The following is a 7769-nucleotide window of genomic DNA, read 5'->3' as shown; positions in this document are numbered from 1 at the left end:
CAGAACATTGCAAATAAACTATAATAAAAAAAAAAAGTTCTTTTTTAAAATTAAGGGTTTTTTTGTTTTGTTTGATTTGGTTTGTTTTTTTTTTTTTTTTTTTTTTGCTTTTTAGGGCCACACCCACAGCATATGGAGGTCTCCAGACCAGGGCTGGAATCAGAGCTACAGCTGCTGGCCTACACCACAGCCATAGCAATGCAGGATCTGACCTGCATCTGTGACCTACACCACAGCTCATGGCAATGCTGGATTAACCCACTGAGTGAGGCCAGGGATCGAACCTGCCACCTCATGGTTACTAGTTGGATTCGTTTGCACTGCACCACAATGGGAACTCCAAAATTAAGTTTTAATAATAGTCACTTTTCAAAGTTTTGTTGTTTGGACAAATTAAGACAGTGCATTTATCAGGAGAGTTCTTTCTTTCTTACCAATGTTTCAAAACTTTTAGCAGTTGGACAACTCCTGGTGGTAGTTTTGAGAGGGTAAATAGTGTTGTCATAACTAGTCAGTCAATCAACTAATAGATTCAATCTCTCTTTATTTTTTTCCTAAAGTTCTATTTTGTGCCAGTAGAAGGAATATATCATTTCCCCAAAACATATTCTATTTACCAGTCTCACTTTAGAAATAAAGTTATTTCATTGAGATGCATCACCTCTAACATATAGCCTTTTATAGTTCAATTAATAAAACATTTTTACAATGTGAGGGCAATCTGGCTGTGACATCTGTCACCCCATTGATCGCCAGGGTTGAGTTGGCTGATCTGAAAGGCTAGGCAGGTGTCCACCTCCTCCCTTACCCTTCCATGTGTGTCCCTACAGAAGCTGCATGCTGGGTAGAAGAGGACAACCATCCCCGATAGAGGAGGACCGTTCTTTGGGCAATGGTATGTGAGTAGCTGCGCTACCCTGCTAGAACCTCCAAACAAGCCCTCAAGAAAGCATTTTTACTTTCTATGGCTATAGATTGGAAAGAGGGATAATTGGTATAAATACTTTTTAAGAGTTTTTGTGAGAAACTACCTGGTTCAGAATCTGGAACTAACTTGATATTCAGTAAAATAGACTGAGATTATTTTGTTGCTATTATTATTATTAATCAATTTTTCCAGTACAACTGACAAACATTACTGTGTAAGTTTAACGTGCATAACACAATGGTTCAACTTAGGTATATCATGAAATGATTACTACATTTCACATCATCATTTCATATAGATACATCATCTAATAAGATACAAAAAAAAGAAAAAATATTTTCTTTGTTATGAGAAGGATCAATGCTCTTAACAACTTTCATATATACCAAAGATATGGAATGCTCCACAAATTTGCATGTGATCCTGTGCAGAGGTCATGTTTATCCTCTCTCTATCACGGCAATTTTAACATACATGCTGCCAAAGCTAACACGATCTATTTTTAATACCTATTTCATAGACCTTCCATCTTTACCAGACAAAACAATTCTTTAAAAGAAATTCTTTATTTCTTAACAGTGAATTAAGTAGTGAGGAAGTGATATTCTGTGGTGTATTTTACCAATGAACAAAAGCTGAGAGTCTTTCTGAAATATTTATTTTAAGCCTCAGAAATTAAACACTGGACATTTGCTACTCTGGATCATCTTCAAGATCAAATAATAAACAATTTGATTTGACATACAGCCTCTCTGGTGTTTCATACATCTGTTATAACAAACAGAGATAGCCCTTGATGAGAATTTGGAGGAGGATGTATATAAATAAACCAAATTCCAACTTGAAAGTTATTAATTGTACCTTGGTATTAAAATAGATGTAACATATTTATGATAGTATCTATCTGCCAAATAACTCCAGAGTATTTCAGATAATGGCTTTATGATCACAATAATATCTTAGGCAGGATAGGTACGTAAACAACGTAGTCTAAATGTCACTGTTTTAATAAAAATTCATCTAGCATATTAAATGTCCTATCTCTCTGAATTTTTGAAGGATTAATGTAATTACTCACAGAGGCAAAATTTTCCCCAAATAATGTAACTTTTGAAGTATTTAACCTTGAACATTGTGTCAGCTGCCTCTTAGCTTAAAGGCTTTATTGTATTTCTTTTCAGTTTATAGATACCTATTTTCCAATGATTGTACTCAGGCAGATATATTCGTTTCCCAGCCTATCATAGAAATTACATTCACTCCTCTTAATTTACTTACTGAAAAAAAGAACTTTCAGTAGTATAGTTGACAGTTTATAATGCAGGAGGGAAGGCTCATATTGACCCCTAAAATAGCAGATGGACACAGATTGACCTACTAAAGGACTCACCTTAATTCTCAACCTTGTGTTTTAATTACAGTAGTTGTTGTTTATTCTGGTTTTAATTGTTGATTGCTAGTCAGCGTTGGTAATAAGCTCTTTTTTTTTTTTTCTGATTATTTCCGAAGCCATTCAAGGCTTGCAATCCAAATGCTCCTACTCAGAGCAAATAAGAAATACAATAGATAAGGCCTAAAGAGGACCCCCCAAATCATTATGAGTGGTATATTTCTGTCCTAATCTCCATTTTTGGAAAGTTTTTATAAAGCAATCAGTAGTTTTGTCATCATTTCTTACATTAAATCAGTCTTGTAGTCAGTAAATATTGAGGAAGGACTTCAAGTCAGATGTTTTCTGAGGCAAGACTTTCTTTCGTGGAGTTTACACTGTGAAGAGATGGATGGGTGAATCAGAGGAGAAGTTCAGAAAATGAAGAAGAAAACAAGTATTTTTTTATTATACAAGATAATTTAGGGTAGTGATAAGTATTATAAAAAATATTCTGACCTACTGACTTTATATATTTAGATTTACATCAAGGTTTATATATTTAGATTAACAAATTTTAGATTTGGTGATTCAGAAAGCCCCTCTCTAGAAGAGATATTAGAGATGTTTTCTGACAAGTACTGTCCATATGACAAGCCAGAAGAAGAACATTTTAGGCAAATATAAAAAAAATTTACATATCATCAAAATGTGAACCACAGAAGTTCAATAATATTTAAATTTTGAAATGTTCTGAAAATATGTATTAATGTTGTATTTTGAGGTATAATTTTTAAGGAATAAAGAAAATTGTCCAAAAATTCAGAAAAACATTTAGGAGAGGCATCCGTGAACCTAATTTTCTTGTAATAAAATTTGTGAATTTGAATGTTTAGGTGAATTATCACTATCTCTTCATAGGAAGTATACTCAATTTCTCAGCCATCACATTTTCCGTGATTCTCTAAAATACTTTTGCAAACCATTTTAAAAATATCTTTGCTATTCCAAACCCACAGGAAGGAATTTTTTTTTCCATTTTTTTTTAAATTACTCAAATGAATTTATCACATCTTGTTGTATAATGATCATAACAATCTGATTTCACAGGATTTCAATCCTACAGCCCAGGCACATCCCCCCACCCCCAAACTGTCTCCTCTGGAGACCATAAGTTTTTCAATGTCTGTGAGTCAGCATCTATTCTGCAAAGAAGTTCCGTCTGTCCTTTGTTCAGATTCCACATGTCAGTGAAAGCATTGGATGTTGGTGTCTCATTGTATGGCTGACTTCACTTAGCATGATAGTTTCTAGGTCCATCCATGTTGCAAAAAATGCTGGCATTTCGTTCTTTTTAATGGCTGAGTAATATTCCATTGTGTATATGTACCACCTCTTCTTGATCCACTCCTCTGTCAAAGGACATTTAGGTTGTCTCTATGTCTTGGCTATTGCAAATAGTGCTGCAATGAACATCAGAGTACATGTGTCTTTGCAAGTCATGGTTTTCTCTGGGTAGATGCCCAGGAGTGGGATTGCTGGATCCAATGGTAGTTCTATGTTTAGTTTTCTGAGGAATCTCCATATTGCTTTCCACAGTGGTTGCACCAATTTACAATCCCATCAACAGTGTACTAGGGTTCCTTTTTCTCCACACCCTCTCCAGCACTTATTGTTTGTAGACTTTTGGATGATGGCCATTCTGGCTGGTATAAGGTGGTTCCTCAGAGTGGTTTTGATTTGCATCTCTCTAATAATGAGTGACGTTGAACATCTTTTCATGTGTTTCTTGGCCATCTATATGTCTTCTTTGGAGAATTGTCTGTTTAGATCGTCTGCCCATTTTTTTGTGCGGTTGTTTGTTTTTGTGGTATAGAGCTGCAGAAGGTGTTTATAAATTTTGGAAATTAATCCTTTCTCACTCGATTCACTTGCAAAGATTTTCTCCCATTCTGTGGGTTGGCTTTTTGTGTTGTTTAGGGTTTCCTTTGCTGTGCAGAAACTTTGAAATTTGACTAGGTCCCATTTGTTTACTTTTCTTTTTATTGTCAATACTCTAAGAGATGGATCTGAGAAGATGTTGCTGTTGTTTATTTCAGAGAGTGTTTGGCCTATGTTTTCCTCTAGGAGTTTGATAGTGTCTGGTCTTATATCGAGGTCTTTGATCCATTTGGAGTTTATTTTTGTGTATGGTGTTAGGGAGTGGTCTAATTTCATTCTTTTCCATGTGGCTGTCCAGTTTTCCCAGCACCACTTATTGAACAAGCTGTCCTTTCTCCATTGCATATTCTTGCCTCCTTTGTCATAGATTGGTTGGCTGTAGGTGCGTGGGTTTAATTCTGGGCTTTCCCTCCTGTTCCACTGATCTATATGTCTGTCTTTGTGCCAGTACCATGTAGTTTTGATGAGTGTAGCTTTGTAGTATAGTCTCAAGTCCGGGAGCCTGATGCCTCCAGCTCCATTTTTCTTTCTCAGGATGTCTTTGGCTATTCTGGGTCTTTTGTGCTTCCAAACAAACTTTAAAATATTTTGTTCGAGTTCTGTGAAAAATGTCCTTGGTAATTTGATAGGGATTGCATTGAATCTGTAGATGGCCTTGGGTAGTAGAGTCATTTTGATAATATTAACTCTTCCAATCCACGAGCATGGTATGTCTTTCCATCTATTTGTGTCATCTTTGATTTCTTTCATCAGTGTCTTATAGTTTTCAGAGTATAGGTCTTTTGTCTCTTTAGGTAGGTTAACTCCTAGGTATTTTATTCTTTTGGATGTGATGGTAAGTGGGATTGCTTCCCTAACTTCCTTTTCTGCTTTTTCATTGTTAGTATATAGGAATGCTGTCAATTTCTGTGTATTGATTTTGTATCCTGTGACTTTGCCAAATTCATGAACGAGCTCTAACAGCTTTCTGGTAGAGTCTTTAGGATTCTCTAGGTATAGTATCATGTCATCTGCAAACAGCGATAGTTTTACTTCTTCCTTTCCAATTTGGATTCCTTTTATTTCTTTTACTTCTCTGATTGCTGTGGCTAGGACTTCCAGAACTATGTTGAAGAGTAGTGGCAAGAGCAGACATCCTTGTCCTGTTCCTGATCCCAGTGGGAATTCTTTCAGCTTTTCACCATTGAGAATGATGTTCGCTGTGGGTTTGTCGTATATGGCCTTCATCATGTTGAGGTAGGTTCCCGTTATGCCCACTTTCTGAAGGGTTTTGATCAGAAATGGGTGTTGGATTCTGTCAAAGGCTTTTTCCGCGTCTATTGAGAGGATCGTATGGTTTTTATTCTTCAGTTTGTTAATGTGCTGTGTCACACTGATGGATTTGTGGATATTGAAGAAGCCTTGCATCCCTGGGATAAATCCCACTTGATCATGATGTACAATCCTTTTCATGTATTGTTGGATGCGGTTTGCTAGTATTTTGTTGAGGATTTTTGCATCAATGTTCATCAGTGAAATCGGCCTGTAGTTTTCTTTTTTGGTGGAGTCTTTGTCTGGTTTTGGTACCAGGGTGATGGTGGCATCATAGAATGAGTTTGGGACTGTGCCTTCCTCTGCAATTTTTTGAAATAGTTTCAGAAGGATAGGTGTTAGCTCTTCTCTAAATGTTTGATAGAATTCACCTGTGAAGCCATCTGGTCCTGGACTTTTGTTTGTTGGAAGTTTTTTAATCACAGGAAGGAATATTTTTACCTTACCACCCAGTACCCACATTTACACACACATAAACACACACAGAGTCATTCACCCATATAGCTGAAAAAATATGGTTCATAAGCAATGCTTACGGTTTCTATGTGTGATGAACTCTGATACTTTTCATCATTTCATTTTGAAATATTGCTTGTTAGAACTTACTGAACTGATTTCATGACCCACTAATGGGTCTCAACTGAAAGATTGCTCTAAAAGTTATTCAAAGAGTTCCCATTGTGGTTCAGAGGATTAAGAACCTGACTAGTATCCATGAGGATGCGGGTTCAATCCCTGGTCTCGATCAGTGGGTTAAGGATCTGGCATTGCTGAGGCTGTGGTGTAGGTCTCAGTGGCATCTCTGATTCAACCACTAGCTGGAGAACTTCCATATGCTTCAGGTAGTTCCCTAAAAAAAAAAGTCATTCAATGATCAACACATTCTAACTATATATTAAAAAGAATGGGAGTTCCTGTTGTAGCTCAATAGCAATGAACTAGTATCCATGAGGACTCGGGTGCAAGCCTTGGCCCTGATCAGTGGGTTAAGGATCCAGCATTGCACTGCAATGTGGGTCACAGTCGTGGCTCGGATCCCACATGGCTGTAGCTGAGGCATAGGCCAGCAAGTGTGGATCTGCTTCAACCCCTAGCCTGGGAATTTCCACATGCCATACCTGTGGCCCTAAAAAAGCAAAAAAACAAAAACAAAAAACCACACTCAAAAAACCACAACTAGGCCAATAATTATAGGCTAATTAAAGTCATCTACCCGTTCAAGGAAACAAAAGCGTAATTCTTCAATATTTTAACAAATGTCAAATTGAGGGAAAAAAAAAAAAACAATTAAGTTTTTCTTTGCCTGGCAACCTTGTAATTTTTTATTTGCTAGGAAGGCAATGCTTATATTTAATGAAGTAAAATAGAGAATAGCCTTACTTATAAGAAAACTGATTTTCTTTGTCCTGGCCTCAAAGATATTAGTCTGTTCTCATGTAGGATGAAGAAAGGAAATATTGAAGAAATTAACATTAGAGAACTTTAAAATAAATTATAGTTAAAGAGCAAAAGGTATTAGTTTTAAAACTTTATGACAGTGAATCTGACATTTACAAAATAAGTTTTTAACAGTAATACTTGAAATGTTTACTTAAATTTATTCTCAAATTTTTGACCACCTCAAGTGGGAGTATAACATAATAGATTATTCCCAAACAAAAGCTCACACAAACAATTCTTGGCTTCAGAGTACATACTGACACAAACATTTCATGTTATGGAATTTACCCACAACCCACAATAAAAGAGTCAAGTCATGTTTGGATTGTATGGATTTCAACCAACTGAAAGCCAACCCTTGTGGTTCCTTCTCTTTTTTCAACTCTGACATTGTAGAATATTCTTTTAAAAAAAAGTGTGTTACATTGAGATACTTTTTTAAAATTGTTACACATATGTTGTAAAACTAAGGTTGTAGAATTTGTAACCCAGAGGGTCCAGTGAGTTTTCAACAGATTTATGTTGAAAGCACAGAGACACTGACATTAATCACAGGCAACTCTGAGCCTGGCAAGATGTCTGCTAATTCCTGGGGAGTGGGCCCTGGTCGTCTGGGTTCTGCATCTTTGCTGGCTCCTTTTCTACTCTGGGTGACCCTGGGTCCAACCCACCAACTCTGCTGTAAACATTCATAGTCTCTATTATAGATGCAGAAGTTTATGTGGCAAAGTTTCATCATGAGTCCCCCAAACTTCCCCCATCTACTGACTGACCACTTAG

The 7769-nt window shown here is 36.5% G+C and overlaps 1 non-coding gene across 1 annotated transcript; it reads right to left on the bottom strand.

Annotated features, from left to right (window-relative positions):
* Window positions 1–1315: 1315 nt before the first annotated feature.
* LOC146403827 (U6 spliceosomal RNA) lies at window positions 1316–1421 on the bottom strand. The gene has a single exon (XR_014845006.1). It is a non-coding gene; the product is annotated as a U6 spliceosomal RNA (small nuclear RNA).
* Between the last annotated feature and the right edge of the window lie 6348 nt (window positions 1422–7769).

Source organism: Sus scrofa, chromosome 4 (genome assembly GCF_054392235.1).
Source record: "Sus scrofa isolate SSC_HxYL_T2T_F1_AM1 chromosome 4, Sscrofa_HxYL_maternal_Yorkshire_Landrace_v2.0, whole genome shotgun sequence".
Taxonomy (NCBI): domain Eukaryota; kingdom Metazoa; phylum Chordata; class Mammalia; order Artiodactyla; family Suidae; genus Sus; species Sus scrofa.
Note: the sequence above shows the minus strand (reverse complement) of the source record. Positions and strands in the feature narration are given on the sequence as shown.